This window comes from Callospermophilus lateralis, unplaced genomic scaffold, assembly GCF_048772815.1.
Source record: "Callospermophilus lateralis isolate mCalLat2 unplaced genomic scaffold, mCalLat2.hap1 Scaffold_83, whole genome shotgun sequence".
In the NCBI taxonomy this organism is placed as follows: domain Eukaryota; kingdom Metazoa; phylum Chordata; class Mammalia; order Rodentia; family Sciuridae; genus Callospermophilus; species Callospermophilus lateralis.
In genome coordinates this window covers 3,227,494-3,245,390 of record NW_027516368.1, presented here as the reverse complement: position 1 = coordinate 3,245,390, position 17,897 = coordinate 3,227,494, and the positions used below count along the sequence as shown (strand labels likewise).

Here is a 17,897-nt window from a genome sequence, read left to right as displayed (position 1 = left end):
TCCTGAGCTGCTGGGATGATAGGCGTGCATCACCAAGCCAGCTTCCCCATAGTATTTTTTTTAAACAGCTTAACTTGCATCTACCCATAAACGATCATAGCTATTAAAAACGTGAGCATAAAGCAATTACAAGGGTTTGTTACTCTGGAAGTTCTTCCTCATATTCACAAGGGTCCCAGGAAGCCTCAGTACTTACAGTTTCCTAAGATTCCTCATTGTGATAAAGGTGTCCAGCTGCACAGACCTGATGGCATTCTCTCCAAGGTCCCTGAAACACAACACAAGAACTTGTGCCAAGAAACCCCAGGTGCCCTTCCAGCCAGCCCTGAGTCTGAGCCAGGAGACTCGGAGGTTTTCCGTGACAACCTTGGTTTCATGTGACCCAGAGGTGATAACTCCACAGGAGGTGGCTCTCACACGTGTTGATACAGCACATGCGGTGACACGGGGACCCAACCTGTCTGAGGGGCAGCGCAGAGGCGGGTGCAGGCCTGCTCAGCAAGTCAACTGCCACAGGCTCTCCCAGAAGAACTGGGGTCAAACTTGGTGCAAAGAAAAAAAAAGACTCAAGCCCACCCAATCGAAGGAGCTACCCCAGAAGGATGTGAAGGTCTCAGGGCTGGCTGGTCCCCTTACTCCCAGGGCCAGGCAGAGAAGCTCCCAGTGGGGTGGGGTATGTGTCACTCTGATGGCTGGCCTTGTGGGGGTGACGAGGAGACCAGGGCCCAGGGAGGAGAGGGGGAAGCAGCGACACAGGGCACTGGAGGGAGGAAGGTATTGTCCACACACCAGCTGCATTCATGGGGATCACATCGACTGGCCATGTGTTTTGTGATTGCTCTGGCACAGGCAAGATAAGGGCCAGCATTGAAGCAGCTGCTGCTTCTAAACAGTCTGTTTCTCAGTTTACAAAGATGCCATTCAATCCTAGCTGACTTTGCCATGGCCACCCTTGGCAGGCCTGGGGGTCAGGCAAGGTCTGGCAAGATACTCACAGGTGCTCCAGTCCTTCCAGCCCCGAGAACGCTCTCTTAGCCACGGACTTGATCTTGTTCCCAAACAGAGTCCTGCAGATTCCAAACATCCAGGAAGAGACAGGGTGGGGGAAAAGGGGGGAGAAAGAACGCACAGTCAGCCTGTCTAGAGAGGCAGGGGAAGCTGACCTGCACTAAGATCCCAGGGTGGACACACACAGTCCTGCCCCTTATGAGAGGAAACACTTTTCCCTCTATTAGAATTCAGGAGCAATGACAGGCTGAAGGTGCATGCACTTTAGGGCCTACAACGGCCCCCTGCAGACTCCATCTCACTTCGGTCAGAATAGCGATCATTAAGAATACAACTAACAATAAGTGTTGGTGAGGATGTGGGAAAAAGGCACACTCATACATTCCTGGTGGGACTGCAAATTGGTGCAACCACTCTGGAAAGCAGTCTGGAGATTCCTCAGAAAACTTGGAATGGAACCATCATTTGATCCAGGTATCCCACTCCTTAGTCTATATCCAAAGGACGTAAAATCAGCATACTACAGTGACATGGTCACATCAATGTTTATAGCAGCCCCATTCACAATAGCTAAGCTATGGAACCAACCTAGGTGCCCTTAAACAGATGAATGGATAAAGAAAATACAGTGTACATAGACAATGGGATATTACTCAGCCTTAAAGAATGAAATTATGTCATTTGCAGGTAAAAGGATAAAACCAGAGACTATTGTGTTAAGTGAAATGAGTTCATCCCAAAAAACAAAGGTCAAATATTCACTCTGATTTGTGAATGCTAGCCCACAACAAGGGTGGTTGGGGGAATAATAGAAATCCATTGCATTAGTAAAAGAGAAATGAGGGGAAGGGAGAGGATGGGAATGGGAAAGACAGTGGAATGAATGGGACAGAACTTTCCTGTGTTCATATATGAACACATGACCAGGGAAACTCCACATCATGACCAACCACAAGAATGGGAAGTTAGACTCCATGATGATCTGACATATGTATGATATGTCAAAGTACACTCTATTGTCCTACATAACTAATACCCATTGGACACATACTTATCCCTCCTGGCCCTCTGTCTCCAAGGGCCCCTGAAGGGGGTTAGGGGTGAGGCAGGCAATAGCATCACAAGAGACAGGCTGGGTAGTCTCTCAGTGAGGAGAAACAGAGAAGGTAATGAAAACCATGGATCTGAAAGCTGCTGCCCACTTCTGAGAACTGTGTTCCAGGGATAATGGCTCCCAAAAGAGGCAAGAAGGGGATAGGAAAATGGGTGGCTTGTCAGGGTGGCTCCACAGCTCTTTGCACCTGAGATGCATCCTGGCATCTCAGCCTGCAGAAGATGCCCTGTGCTGTGGTTTTTGAGCAAGACCCCAGATTTTATATGATGTCAACCCATCAGACATGGGTCCTACCAAGAACCAGGTAAGAAATGTGGAATACAAAGGCCAGTTCTACCTCCCCCCAGAGAAGCCAGTGAGCACCAAGTCCTCCTCAGGGATGCCAAGAAAGGGAAGGTGAGCTCCCCAAAATAAAAAAATGGCAGGGTCAGGCCATTGCCAGCTGTCTGAGCTTCAACCTAACTGCAACAGGGCAGGAGCAGCAGGTGTCCTCGAGAGTACAGGCCAAGCCAGGACCCGGAGCTCGGACAGGGAAGGCTGCTCCACCTGCTCCCCAGACACCACCAGCCCACAGGCCAATGTCTGGGGCAGCCATGCCACAGGGATCCCTGTCCCCCATTTCATCAGAAACAGACTCCTCCCCTGGGGGCCTCCATGCCAAGGGCCCAGCAGTCACTCCACATTCAGCCTCAGACAAAGTCAGCTCTGTTTTCTGTGTCCTTTGGAGGACAGAGAGCAAACAGGCCACAGACCCCTGTGAGTGTCCTCCTCTCTGAGGTAGTGTGTGCATGGACGTGCCAGCAATCTCACCCCAAAAAAGCAGTTCTACAGCCTCACAATCAAAACTTCTGTTTTTAAACAAATAAACCAAACACAGAAAACCTGGTGGCTGGGCTTAGGCTCTGTAACCACAGAACTAGCAGCAAATAACGACTCAGGGGGGGCACCAAACTCCAAGCAAGGCTGAGGGCACTGCCAACCTCTCCACTTGCTCAGATCCCCCGCAGGCTGAGGAACCGTGCACCCCAGGTCCTAGTAAAAACGCATGGCACTGATCATCTAGACCTGTAAACCAGATCCAGGGAAATGCCAGGCTTTATTTCATCCACTCCATATTAGTCACGTTGACCCCTTTTACAGTGAGGCCAGGCTGTTATTCCTAATGGTGACAATAACAATAAAATGAATTCTCAATTTCACAGGGCACGTCGTGCTGTGTGTGGACTAAAACAGGCCTTCACCTTCTTCCTGCCGGCGTGTGGGGGCTGGGTGGTGCTCCAGCTAGACACTGCAGTGGTTCTAACAAACAGCCACTGGGTGGGCAAAGGGGAACTGGAGCTCTCTGCTGGAGGGATGTTCTTGTCCCACAGTCAGGGATCCCACGGAAGGGATGGCTGGCCTCTCATGAGTCTCCTGGCCAGTCAGTCATAGGCTCCCAAAGGCTGGATCAGTGCTTGCCTAAGCCACGGTGGCAAGGCACAGGGGGACGGTGCAGTGGCACTCATGTCCCTGGGACTAGCAATGACATGCACAAACCCCTTTCCCCATGAATCCCACTATGAAGGCCCTGCCCACCAGCTACAGGACCTCCTACCTCATGGGAACCCAGAGGCTCTGCATCTCCCCCGACACCCCCTTTGCATGGACCTCTCCTCCCACCCAGCCTCCCAAAGAATGCTCCAGGCACAGGGCAGACCCCTACATCGCCTGTCCTCCCCATGTCACTAACATTGCCAATGAACTGCCTCTCCTGGGGTCCAGAAATTCTCCCTTCTCTCCTCATATACTACCTGTGCAGGTCCCCAGCAGGTGACACCAGAGCCATTTTGGAACAGGATCTCTGGAGTGGGAGAGTATGACAATCCCACAAACCTGGGGGAAAGGAACACTCCAGCAGCACCAGAAAGAGCCAGATTGAAGAACTATCAATGGCTGGGCTTGAGGGACTACCTGAGCTCAAAACCTGGAACAAGGAAGGGCAACGTCCACCTGGTGCTGCTCTTAGTGAGAAAATAACTTCATTTAGGCCTGGCCAGTGGTAAGCTAGGAAGGACCTCAGGAGTAGCTCACCTCCCCATTCAGAGGCAGATCCAGCAAGACCAGCCTCTCAAGCTCTCCAAAGGCAGGTCCAGGCCACCTCTCTGGGACTCCACATGGCTCCTCTGTGCTGGCATGCTGCACACTGCCCAGGGGAGCCCCGCAGACTGGGGCCAGCCCATCCAGATGGGGCAACACAGTGTGGTGGCCACATCTTCCAGCACAGCCATGCCACAGAGCTCCCAGTGACACTGGGAGGAAACCCAGCAGAGGAGGGGATCCAAGCAGCACGGTTCCCTCCTTAAGTGGTCACTCAACACCAAGCACAGTGGTCAACCTAGAGCTGCGCACCAAGATCCACTTTTCTCTTTCCCGTCTAATGCATAAACCTTCGCATACCATGACAGCAGACAAAAGAGTATCGTGAATCCCAGGTGGCTGCCACACACCCATAGGTGTCATCAGATTGTGCCAATCTCATTATCTCCTCTACCTCTACTCTTTCACCATTTTCTAATCCAGCTGGATTATTTCAAATCCAAATCACAGGAATCAAATTATTTTCTTTTTTTTTTTTTTTTGGTATCAGGGGATTTAACCCAGGGGCACTTAACCACTCAGCCACATCCCCAGCCCTATTTAATACTTTATTTAGAGACAGGGTCTCAATGAGTTGCTTAGGGACTCACTAAGTTGCTGAGGCTGGCTTTGAACTCCTGATCCTCCTGCCTCAGCCTCCTGAGCCACTGGGATTATAGGCATGCACCAGCGTGCACCACCACACCAGGGTAGAGCCCACTTTCTGCTGCAGGACTCAGACACAGGACAAGGGAGCTGTCCAAGGGGGTTCCAGTGCATGCCAGCGCTCAGAGAGCCAGGTACTCAGAAATACTCACAGCTTGATAAGGCTGTCGAGGCCTGTGAAGGCACCACTGGTGTCCTCTAATGTGCCTGAGATCTCATTATGGTCCAGGTCCCTGGGGAGAAGACAGAGCATGAACCTCTCAGTCACAACCCTCAACCTACTTTTTTTCATTAGTTCTACATGACAACAGAATATGGCATCATTTTTAAAGCATGGGATATAGTTTGTTCTAATTCAGTTCCCAGGATTTCCCCCTCCCACTCTCTTCGGGGACAGGAGAACTGCTTTACACTGGGTTTCTACTTCACAGCTCAAGGCACCCAGGTGCACTCTAGGGAGCCCAGTGTCCTGTACAGTCATGAGGAGTCCGGCTCTGTGAAGCAGGCCCCGCTCTGTACAGCCTGCAGCGTGGCTAGGCTCCCACGGCCTTCCAATGCAGATGATGCACACCCCAAACAAGCAGCTTTCCCTGGCTAGGCCTGGGGCTGGGAAGCAGTACAGAGCACATTTAGGAAAGCCCAGTTTGTAATCTGCCTGCACAGAGTAGACACCTGGCCGTGGCATGGAGGATCGGTTGACAAGTTCCTTGAGGTTCCTATCTTCTCTAACTCAACCAGAGTCCCTTTTTTTGACCCAACCAAGAATCTGGAACAAGGCACGTAGAAGAAAAAAATCGAGCAGTAAAGAAAGGAACCCTGGCCTTGTGCCCTGCATGCTGGCCGGTGAGTCTGGGGCCCAGAGCCCATCTCCTTACATGGCCTGCAGGGAGCTAGACATTGAGCCAGGGAGGACATCTGGGTGCTGAATCAGACTTGTGACTCACTCGCCAGGGTGGGAGAGATGGGGCCAACTCTACAGGCCAGGCTCCTCCAGCAGAGCAAATCCCAAGGCCAGTGACTCAGCCTGCTTCCCAGAATCCAAGGGCAGGTCAAAGTGCCCAGGCGGGACATCGCACCTGGCAGCCAGGCCCTATTCTGCATGCACTCTGCCATCTCCAACTTTCCACCAGGCCCTCATGCCTGCCCTTCCCTCTCCTGAGCCCTTGCACAAGGGCCAGGAACAGAAAGAGATGCTCTTGGCTCCCAGGAAGACCTGGAATGGATGGTGCTAGAGGGAAGGGAGCTCTGACTGAAGGTGAACCATTCACTGTGACCTTGCTTGAGCAAAGTCGGCTGCTGGAGGGGCTTCTCCTTCCCACAGTTTCTGCCTATTATCTTCAGACTGAATGAACCCAGGCCTGGGGCGGTGGCTCTGTGTGCCTGTGTGCCCACTCCTGCTGCCAACCTTTTTCTCTTCCTCCGGCCTGCTAAGTCTCAATGCCTGGCCTCCTTATCCTGGCCTTGTAGGACTTCAGTTTGAATAGCTTGGCCTGGGGTGCTTTGCTCCCCCAGGCAGTGACTCCACTGCCCCCACTTTAAAACCAGCTCCACCAGGTACAACTTCAGAGGAACTTCCTGTCCCAGTTGCCTGCAGCAAGCCCCTGACCACCGGGAACTCATGCCTAGGACAGGGGCCTCAAGAGCCCACCATCACTGTCTGCTGAAAATCACACACCCCGCTCTGGGGGCTTTCTGCTGATGGTTTGGAAACTGTCTGAGGCCAACAATCCCAGAAAAGCATCTGCAGTGACTTCTGGTGACTTACCTAATGGGACACTTAGAGGGACATGGCATTGTCACCTCCACCTGGTTGAATGACTCCCTAATGAGGACAAGGAAAGATACAGAGTCCCCAACTCCACCTCTTTTGGAAATGAGGCACACTGGACACCAAGTGTAACAAAGGAGTTTTTGAACTAGTTTTCTACGATGGCTTTGAGAAAAGACATAGAGGGTTTAAAAAAATGAAGCTGGGCCCAGTGTTGCATGCTTGTAATCCCCAGGGCTTAGGAGGCTGAGGCAGGAGGATCATGAGTTCAAAGCCAGCCTCAGCAAAAAGCGAGGCACTAAGCAACTCTGTGAGACCTTGTCTCTAAATAAAAGAGAAAATAGGGCTGGGGACGTGGCTCAGTGGTCGAGTGCCCCTGAGTTCCATCACTGGTACTGAAAGAAAGAAAAAAAATGGTTGCAGGGGCAGTGTGGCAGTGGTTGCCGACCTGGGGACACTCACTTCAACGGCAGGACCCAGCGTCCTGACAGGCACAATGTGCAGCTTCTGCTTCGTGACACCACACTTTAAAGTTGTCATACCCTCAGGCACCATTTCAGGGGAACAAGACATTCAATATCAGCTATGCACACATAACACATCAGCTTGGGGTCCAATTCCCACCCAAAGCCATTGGGAGTGGAGTTCAGAGAACTCCCAGAGAGGCCTTCGGGGGCCGGCTCTGCCCTCTTCTGCTCTCCTGCCCAGGACCCCATCGCTTGGTCACCCCCACAGTGAATGCCATACAAGATGCGCAGGTTCTTGAGTCCCTTGAAGGCACCTTCGGTGATGTGGCTGATGGAGTTGTGGCTGAGGCGCAGGATGCTCAAACTGCCCAGCTTGGCCAGGCTCTCCTTGTCCAGCCACGTGAGGTTGTTGAAGGACAGAATCCTGGGGAGGTGGAGGGGCACAGGTCATTATCAGGCTTCACAGACTTGCTTACAACAACCCATGGGGTCTCCGTGAGCAGGGAGTATATCACAGTGGACGTGCAGCTAGGTAATCCACCTGGCCTAACAACAGGGATGGCTGTGCAGGTCCCAGTGTGGTTAAACTGTGGGGATGGCACAAGGTCATGCAATACAAAACCTCCCTGCTGGTGTCCAGGCTGGTCCTGATTCAGACCTTTCTTGGCAGAGGCCCAACACCCTGGATAGGCCCCTTGTGGGTCAGATGCTGCCACTCCACGCACTGGACAGCAAAGGGCGCCATGCATCCCTGCCTGGGACAACCACTGCAGGGCCTCAGCCTCAGGCTGGAGGCTCTGGCCTGAGTGTCACCTACCCTCCCTGTGAGCAGGACAGGACATGCCCCAAATCATCCATTTAGCCTGCATGTGAGACTCCAACCTTCCTCCCAGACACCCTTGCATTTCTGACACAACCCTGGCGCTGGTCACTTGGCATACGGGTCACCTCTGGTTGAAAAATGGGAAGTTTGGGCTGGGTCCGGAAGAAGAAAAATAGTATCAGTGAAGATTAATGGGTTTTTAAAGGGGGCAGCAGGCAGCCTTCTTTCCCTGCTGGAGAAATAAGTCATGGTGTCTGTCAGTCACAAGACCTGGCAGGAGATTAAAATTATATCCTCACCTGCAATTAAGGAATTTGGCTTAGGGGAGGGGCGGGAAAGCAACCCTCAGCCTGCCTCTGAGGTGACCTGAGAATGGGGCAAGCTTCTTGGACTGGTCAAGGCATGCTGCAGTGACCCCCGGTCCCTCTAAAGGGCACAGCAGACAGCGGTCCACAGCCAGAAAGGGGAGCAGGGAGCTCAAAGCCCCATCAAGGCTCTGGAGCACAGCTTCTCCCAGGAGGTCACACACCCTCTGCTGAGTCACAGGACGGTGGCTCCTCACCACAGGCTCAGGACTGTGGGACTCAACCTGCCCTGCTTCCCCAGGGCTCCCGGACTAGGACAACAGAGAACCACATGTCCCTGGAGTTCCCTCATGTGGTCCTCACCTGAGCAAAGAGAGTGCCATCCGATATCACAAGAGGGAGGAAGCAGCACCCTAAAGCACCAGGAGGGCGAATCTAACACCCCAAGTCCAAGGGCAGTGAGCGGGGAGGGAGAGGCAGGCTGTTGCATGGCACATGCTCTGACCACTGACCCACAGAGACTGAAACGCCAGGTCAGCAGAGGAATGCTTGTGGGCCCGAGATGCAAGGGACACACAACGTGAGGGACTGGCTAAGGACTCAGGCTGCAAGCGCAGCATGAAGTTCCAGGTCCCTGTGAGTGTGCCTGGCACCCATAATGCTTGCTCACATTAAGTGACGATTTTTCTAGGCCAAGCCTATGAAAAGTGGAAAAGGAGAAAACCCTCCCAAACTCTCCTGAAAAATAAGAAAACCCAACCGGACAAAACTAGAGCATTATGAAACTGAAAATTTCCACCTAGTGAGGACCTGTTCCCCCAACACAAGCAGAGATCTAGAAATGGGTGCAGACACGGGAACATGGCCATGTACTCTGACCTTTGGCTATGCAGCTCCGGCTGTGCATGCAGGACAGAGAGGGGACCCAGGTTCCCTCTCCAGGGGTCACCACTGTGGCTCTCATCTTGGGTAACAGTGAGCTCAGGTGCCCTCAGGCCCAGCCTGGGTGTCCTGCCTAGGGATCTTCCAAAGGAATGGAGGGTGGGGGGACACTGTGAGCATCCATGCACATCCACCTCCTCCACCAGGCACGACAGGTAAAGGGAAGAGCCAGGTCCCTGGGGAAGCTGACTGAGGTGCAAGCGCTGAGGACACACAGATTCTTCCAGTCAGTGGGTCACCATTGCTCTGTTCGTGATCCCAGTGTGGTTCAAACACACTGTTTCTCTCTCTCTCCCTCCCTCCCTCCCTCCCTCCCTCTCTCTCTCTCTCTCTCTCTCTCTCTCTCTCGTACTGGGGCTTGAACCCAGGGGTGCTCTACCACTGAGCCACATTGCCAGCTTCTTTTTTTTTTGAAATAGGTCCCACTAATTTGCTGAGGCTGGCCTCAAACTTGTGATACTCCTGCCTTGGCCTCCCAGGTCACTGGCATTACAGGTGTGCCACACCATGGCCCAGAGGCCTAAGGTACCATCACTCTGCAAGAAGCTACAGTGAGAAGGGTTCTTTAGGTTGCCCTTCCCAGACAGAGCCCTTGACTTCAGGAGCTTTTTCCACACCCAAGAAATCCCTGGGGACAGAGGCTCTTCATGGGGACCGACAGGCTACACCTCTGTTATTTCAAAAATAGGAGGTAGGAAGGGCCTGGAGCTCAAAGACCTGACATTCCTGCTTTGGGCCTGGCTGGCCTGGACATCTATCCTTCTTTCTGCCAGAACAGGGCCACCGGCCTGCCTGCCTCTGAGCTGCCTTTGCCCCCGAGGCCTACACCCCTTCTTAGTCCACTGCTCTCTGGGCTCTGGAGGATCTGCCTCCACAGACCAAAGCCGAGGGCACTTACAACTCACGCAGCTTCTGACAGAAGTTCCAGCCATTGCCGTGGATGCGTGAGATGGAGTTGTGGCCAAGGTGCAGCTGGTGCAGGGCCATGAGGCCAAAGAGGGAGCCGCTGTTCACTTCCACCAGGCTGTTGTGCTCGAGGTGTCTGCAATGACAGTGCCCGGGGTCAAAGGGGTCCAACCTTTACCCAATACCCGGAGTGTGCCTGGTCAGCGCTCCGATCAGACACGGCGGTCACACTGAGGGTGTAAGAGCACACGGGAAGCATGGAGACGCCCTGGTGTGCATATCGAGGTGTCTGCAATGACAGTGCCCGGGGTCAAAAAGGTCCAACCTTTACCCAATACCCGGAGTGTGCCTGGTCAGCACTCCGATCAGACACGGCGGTCACACTGAGGGTGTAAGAGCACATGGGAAGCATGGAGACGCCCTGGTGTGCATACCCATGGCGGAGAGAAGACAGGCAGACCCCACTGGAGGGTCTGCAGGCCAAGATGTACTCAGAAAGTTCGGAAGGACAGGGGATGTTAGCCATAAGTTACTTTCAGCTAAGTCAAAGTGAACCAGGCAGATGAGTGGGCAGAGGAGTTCTCAGCAAGGGCAAAGCCAGGAGAGAAACAGAGAGAGAAGGGGAAAAGGGAGGCAGCCCTTATCCTCATCCAACTGAAAAAATCCACTGTGTCAGGAGACATGGCATTAGCTCTGGGGTCCAATGACTGTATGATTTTTGTTTTTCTGGTACCCAGGATTGAACCCAGGAGTGCTTAACCACTGAGCCCCAGCCCCAGCCCTACTTATATTTTTTTATTTAGAGAGGGTCTCACTGAGTTGCTTAGGGCTTTGCTAAGTTGCTGAGGCTGGCTTTGAACTCACGATCCTCCTGCCTCAGCCTCCTGAGACGCTGGAATTACAGGTGTGTGCCACTACTCCCAGCTCCATGACTATAAGATTTAAATCTTGATTTTGCTGTTTTGATGGCTTAATGAGTCTGAGCACCTGCGAAATGGAAATATCCAGAAGAATCCACCTCATGGTGCTGTATGGAGAGGGAATAGAGAATGTACCTCGGGGTTGTGGGCAGTGTGAGGATCTGGCTCCCAACAAGCTCATTAAGTATGCACAGTAGGTCCCTGACTTACAGTATTCCAACTTGTGATGTCCACACTCTATGAAGGTGTGAGACTAACACACATTCTGCAGAAACTCCGCTTTGAATTCCAAATCTAGATCTTTCCTAACTGGTACAATCCTTTCTCAATGCTGGGAATGGCAGAGAGATGGCTCCCCCTCAGCCCTGTGGTACCCAGAGGAAACAACTGACACTCTACCATGTGTTGTGCTACAAGCTAGGATGCCCTGGGGACTAGGAATTAAGTGTATTTTCAACTTATGACATCCTCAGCTCACAGTGGGCATCTCAGGATATGACCCCACTGAATGAAGAGCATTCATGTGCCATTTCCTCACTTCTCAGAATCCTCACCAATGACAGCTCTGCCTAGACACCTGGTTTCTCTCATGGAAGTTACCGATGCACATTTTGCTCTTTTTTTGGTACCAGGGATTGAACTCAGGGGTGCTTAACCACTGAGCCACACCCCCACCCTTTTTTATATTTGATTTAGAGACAGGGTCTCGCTGAGCTGCTTAGGATCTTGATAAGTTGCTGAGGCTGGCCTCAAACTTGCAATCCTCCTGCCTCAGCCTCCTGAGCCACTGGGATTACAGGCACACACCACCATGACTGGCCCTAATTTGTATAAATTTGTTCCACATAAAAATGAAATGGTAGAGCCTCACACTGTTTTCTTCTGAAAATTCTCTTAATCCTCAGACCATCATCAACTTAGAACTTCAGATTCTAAATGACAGACTTGAGGAAGGAAGAGTGTTCTGGAATATGCACCACAGAGCTCCATCCCAGCTAAAGTGGCAAGGAGGAGAAGCCACTAGCATCCAGGTCATGCAAAGCAGAGATGCTTCTGCACAGTACACTGTGGGGCCTGGACCTAAGCTTCTGGGCTTGGTTTCAGTTATAAAGACAAGTAGTGAAGGAAAGAAGTGGGTAAAGATACTGGTGAAGATGTGCCAACTTGGAAGTAACCACCCGCAAACCTGAAAAGAGGAAAACCAAGAGGAAATGCTGAGACCCAACTGTCTTCTGGGAGAAAAATGGGGATGGGGAGGGAGGGGGAGAGAGGGGATGGATGATGGTACTATGTGATTCATTCACGCAGAGGCATGACCTCTAATGAAAAGTAAACAAATTAAATGTTGAAGGACAGCAGATTACATTCCTCTGCTTTTTTTTTTTTGATGTTGCCTTTGTTTCTGGCAGGCCTCAGCTCCACTATTGGACACATCTGGCCGAAGAGAATGTTCCCTTGATAAAAGCTGCACATCTGCACCAAGTGCCTTGATGAGCTGACAAGACATAAATAAATCTCCTGTGATGAACTATATTTTGGGTCCACCTACACATCAAGGAAGACTGTCAAACCCAAAATGGGGAGAGAAGGAGCTTCCTGTGGAGTGTGGGAATGGAGAGGATGTGGGGAAGGATCTGTTCTGCAGCGAGGAAGTGGGGGTGGGAGAAAGCCCAGGAATGGGGCTCCATCCTGCAACACCTGACCTGATTCAAAAACCTCCTCCAAGAGATGTTCCTATTCTGCTGTGGAAACACGAACAGATATAGTTGAGTCTGCAGAGACACTGAGTTGGGACCACAGGAAGACTCAAAGGACAGGTGGCCTTCTGGGTGCGATGGCACAGGACTGTCATCTAGGCAGCTCAGGAGGCTGAGACAGAAGGATCTCAAGTTCAAAGCCAGCCTCAGGAAAAGTGAAGTGCTGAGCAACTCAGTGAGACCCTGTCTCTAAATAAAATACAAAATACGGCTGGGGATGGGGCTCAGGGGTCGAGTGCCTCCCCAAGTTCAATCCTGGTACCAAAACAAAAAAAAAATACAGAAAGAAAAAGGAAAGGTGGCCTGCTCTCCACCTAGTGCTCAGCTGAATGGACACACACAGGCTGCCCCACTCCCCACAGAGGCAGGGTGCAGAGGCCACGGCCTCACCCTTGGGCTGGAGCCCTGCCACGGCCCGCCCACATTTACAGCACATGCATATTGGACAGCCCCCAGAAAGCGCCATCCATCAGCTTGCTGATGTTGTTTTTCTGGAGCTTCAGCACCTCCAAGCTGTCCAGGCCCTGGAACGTGAGGCCCTGGATCAACCGAATCTGATTCCAATTGAGGTCCCTGAAGAGAAGAAGCCCCCAGGGTCAGAGCCTCCCTGTGCACATTACACACACACACACACACACACACACACACACACACACACACCCCTGCAGAGTTTCCCAGCCAGCGAGCCAGCGGGTATCTAATGCAAAAACATTTGCAGTCAGGGCACCTGACGGGATCTCCATATATGGGGCAAGAGCAGCGGGGGACCCCCCATGAAGCACACACATTCAGCTGCTAGCTCTAGTACTAGAGAGCCTCGGGGGACTGAAAGGACTCTGGGTGGCCTGGAGTGGCAGGGAAAGACACATGGAGCTAATGGGAAGCCCTGGTTTCCCCCAACTATTTCTGGAGCATCTCGTGACCCAACCTCCTCAGCATCATGGAGACCTTCTCCGCAGACGGCCAGGATCCACACCCCACTGAGCCTCAACAACTGTTCTCGTCAATTTAAACCAAATTTCCACTACTGGCTTGTTTTCCTGACATTTATTCTTCCAATAATAAAAAGAAGTCAAAAATCAATCAAGAGCCAAGCATGGTAGCACAGGGTTATAATCCCAGTGGCGTGGGAGGATTGTGAGTTCAGAGCCAGCCTCAACAACTCAGCAAGGCCCTAAGCAACTGAATGAGACTCTGTCTCTAAATAAAATACAAAATACAGCTGGGGAGGTAGCTCAGTGGTTGAGTGCCCCTGAGTTCAATCCCCGGTACCAAAAAAAAAAAAAAAAAAAAAAAAAAGCGAGAGACAATCATAAATCAACCACCTTGTAAGATTTAGGAGATAAAAATTGCCATCTCCTGCTTACCGCCTTTAGCCATGCTAACTTCCTACCAAATTCAAGAAATGTCGAGGATGCCATCAAGCCTGAGGTACTTATTTTTCGAGTACCTTTAAAAACAACACTAAAACCTCTGAGATAAATAAACAGAATGCATGCAGCCTAAGCACTAGCCATGCCAGCTAACCAGCAGGATTCCTCATGTCATCGAGGAGGACACTAGCATAAACCTGCACGTCCATACTCAGTGGACCTCATCCCTGCAAGATGAGGTGGTCCACCAGCCCCAGACCCAGCTCCAATCTGCTTTTACTAGGTGTTGTCATAGGGGCATTGATTACAGTTCATGCAGAACTTTACTGGGGGCAAGGTGTGGGGGGGAAGTAGGGGTTGCATTTGGTGCTAGGTCCTTGGGGAAGTTTGGCCCCCATAAAAATTGGGCTATAACCTTAATTAAAGTGCTGGTTTCTGTACTCACAGTTGTGTCAGCCTGGGTAACTTGAATGCTTTTATAGGAAGCTGGGTGATCCTGTTTTTGCTCAGGCAAAGAGCAGCGACCGTGATAGGCCATCGAATGCTCCTGACTCCAGGGACGCAATGTGATTGCTGGCCAGGTTGCTGGAACGAGTCAGGAGAGAAAATGTCACAGTTATAGGAGGCCTTCCTGTTCTGTTACAGACACCAGACCCATCTGGATGCAAGCTGGGAAAACACGCTAAGACACACCCAGAGGGACAGGTTTCCTGAGGAGATGTCTGTTATCACGAGGCTTCAGAGCCTGCCCTGACTCCCAGATGGGGAAGCACTGCAGGTGGCAAGACTGTCCAAGGTCAACCTCCACTCAGCCCAGAGCACACAGCACCTGTGGCTAGTGGGCCCAAGAGGGCGGGAGATGACCATCAGACACCTCCACCCCCAGCCCTCCTGCAAACCTGCCAACCTCAGGCCACACCTGGCCCGCCACCCAAGGCCCACAAGAAAAGCCCTACACAAAGCACAAAGTCAGCTCAGAGGCCAGGTCAGATTCCATTCCATGATTTGGGGAAACAGTCTTTAATCCTGAAGTGGGTCTCATTTTTGGACTTACATAATAAGTAGGTACAAGCCAATTTCTTTAAATGATTTTAAATACCCAAAAGAAACCCTCTAGTTAAAGAGACTTGAGCCAAGTTCTTTAGAGAGCAAGCCATACCATGCCTGTAATCCCAGTAGCTCAGGAGGCTGAGGCAGGAGGATTGAGAGTTCAAAGCCAGCCTCAGCAAAAGTGAGGCCCTAAGCAACTCAGTGAGACCCTATCTCTAAATAAAATACAAAATAGGGCTGGGGATGGAGCTCAGTGGTTAAGCGTCCCTGGTTCAATCGCCGGTACCCCCGCCACCGCCAAAAAAAGGCAAGCAATACTTTTTCAGGGCCATCTCCTTTGACCATACTGAGCAGACAGACTGCAATGTATAACACAGACAGGTGTGTCACACTGGTGAAACCATAGCAAGCAGTGGAAAAGAAAAGGGAAAAAATAAAGGGAATAAAATAAATCAGTATTCCTATGAGAAGTTACCCCTCAACACCCTTCGTACTGCTTTTCCTAGACAAAATTTTGGTGTTTTTTTTTTAAAAACAAAACAACAACAACAAAAAACAAAAACAACAACAACAACAACAAAAACAGCGCCTAAGTGAAAAGGAGAAAGCCCAGAGAATCTTCTACCCTGGGGGGAAGGAACAAGGCTCCTCTGGGTTCTTTATCAGGCAGAGCCCCAGCACAGGGCACATGAGGACTGTTTGTTCTTTACATTCCAGATTAGAGAATAACAGCCTCTGGGAAGAAGATAGAGCAGCCACAAGCTGCCAAAAGAGAAAGTCCCTCCTGCTTTCTTGCAGGGACAGAAGGTCAGCACAATTCCATTTCGCGGTTGGTGGTTTCTTGGTTATGAGTAAGGGAGTGTTGGGCGGCAGCTGGACACCTCAGGACAGGCTCCACTTGAGGTTAACAAAGGCCAAGGCCTCCTGTTCCTGATTTCGGCACCTTGATGCAGCCTGAGAATAACTTGGAAAATCTAGGGGCCAAGGTTCATCTTCCCTGAAGAGATGGGTCATGACCACCTCTAAACAGGACTCGCAAATGAGCTCCAAAATGACTCCGAAACAGTGATGACAAAGCGAATGTAAACTCACTCAGATTTGGAAATGTCTCCAGATTCTTCCCCAGAGCAACACTTTCCTACCCACAGGCCATGGGTGCTGCAGGTTTTATCATTTTTACTCCTGTCTACCATCCACATCACAGGTAAGATGGGGCCCGAACACAGGTAAGAGACACATCAGCACAGTCCTGAGAACCCACAGAACCAGGAGCCGCCTTCCCAGACAGATCCCATGAGCTGTGTGATCACTGTGGGACGCTAGGAAGAAAGAGCCTGGAGAGTATGCAAAGCGCTCTCCCTGCAGAGTGGGCCTCTAAGCTCCCCTGAGCCTTCTCTCCAAGCTCTGCTGGGAAGCAGCCCAGTAAATGGGAGTAAAAGCAGGCTTTGTTGTCAGGACAGACCTCAGAGTCTTGAACTCTTTTATCTGAGGGGTGAGCTCCCTGGACAGAAAGTCTACCTCTCCCTGCCAAAGGTGTCCACCTTGGGTGTAACACAGACGAATACTAAGGGACTGGAAATGTTCCATCAGTGGGCATCAGAGGCCAATCCCTCCTGTCTTGTACCATCCCCAGAGCTGAAAAATTGTTATGGTTTGGATGTGAGGTATCCCCCAAAACTCACGTGTGAGATGGTGCAAGAAGGTCCAGAGGAGAAATGACTGGGTTGTGAGAGCCTTAACCCAACCAGTGAATGAACCCCCTGATGGGATTAACTGGGTGGTGGCTGGAGGCAGGTGGGTGTGGCTGGAGGAGGGGACATGGGGGCATGGCTTTGGGTCTCTATTTGTCTCTGGAGAGTGGAGTCTCTCTCTGCTTCCTGATCACCATGTGAGCTGCTTCCCTCCACCACACTCTTCCTCCATGACCTCCTGCCTCCCCTTGAGCCCTGAGGAATGGAGCCTGCTGTCTATGAATGGAGATCTCTGAAACTGTCAGCCCCCAAATAAACTTTTCCTCCTCTACAATTTTCTGGTCGGGTTTTTTTAGTCACACAGTGGTGAAAAAGCTGACCAAAGCAGAAGTGAAATATGCAGACTGGGTACAGACCTGGGCAATGGAGAGGCCTCCAGTTGACCTAGAAGCAGAGGGACAGCCCCAGCCACAGAAGCACTTACAGCTCTCTTATGTACAGTCCAGGGGGAAAGCAGGCGCTCCAAATTTCCATGATATTATTCGAACTCAGATCCAACACTTCCAAGGAAAGGTAGGCCTTCAGCTGGCTCCCGTTCACACTGCGGATCCTGTTGTGCTGCCTGAAACACACAAGTGGAGGTGACTTGGGCATTTCTTTTTGCAGAGTAACTACAAGAGCCAGGCATAGTGGTGGACGCCTGTAATCCCAGTGGCTCAGGAGGCTGAGGCAGGAGGAACTTAAGTTCAAAGTCAGCCTCAGCTTATTGAGGCCCAAAACAACACAGTGAGACCCTGTGTCTAAATCAAATATAAAAAAAAGTATGAGAATTCTCTTTCCTATTTTACTAGTTGTTTCACTCTTTCATAACATGACCCTCTAGTGACATTCAAAATGAGCTTTCCTGTTGTTCTTCCCATCCATGATCAGCTGCTGGCTTCAGAGAGTATGCTGGATTTTCTCATATGGGACAAGCTGTTTAAAAAGTATGG

At 51.3% G+C, this 17,897-nt stretch overlaps 1 pseudogene; it reads right to left on the bottom strand.

Annotated features, from left to right (window-relative positions):
* LOC143641038 (leucine-rich repeats and immunoglobulin-like domains protein 1) overlaps positions 1-17,520 on the bottom strand; it is a 113,523-nt pseudogene extending 96,003 nt beyond the window's left edge.
* Positions 17,521-17,897: the final 377 nt, after the last annotated feature.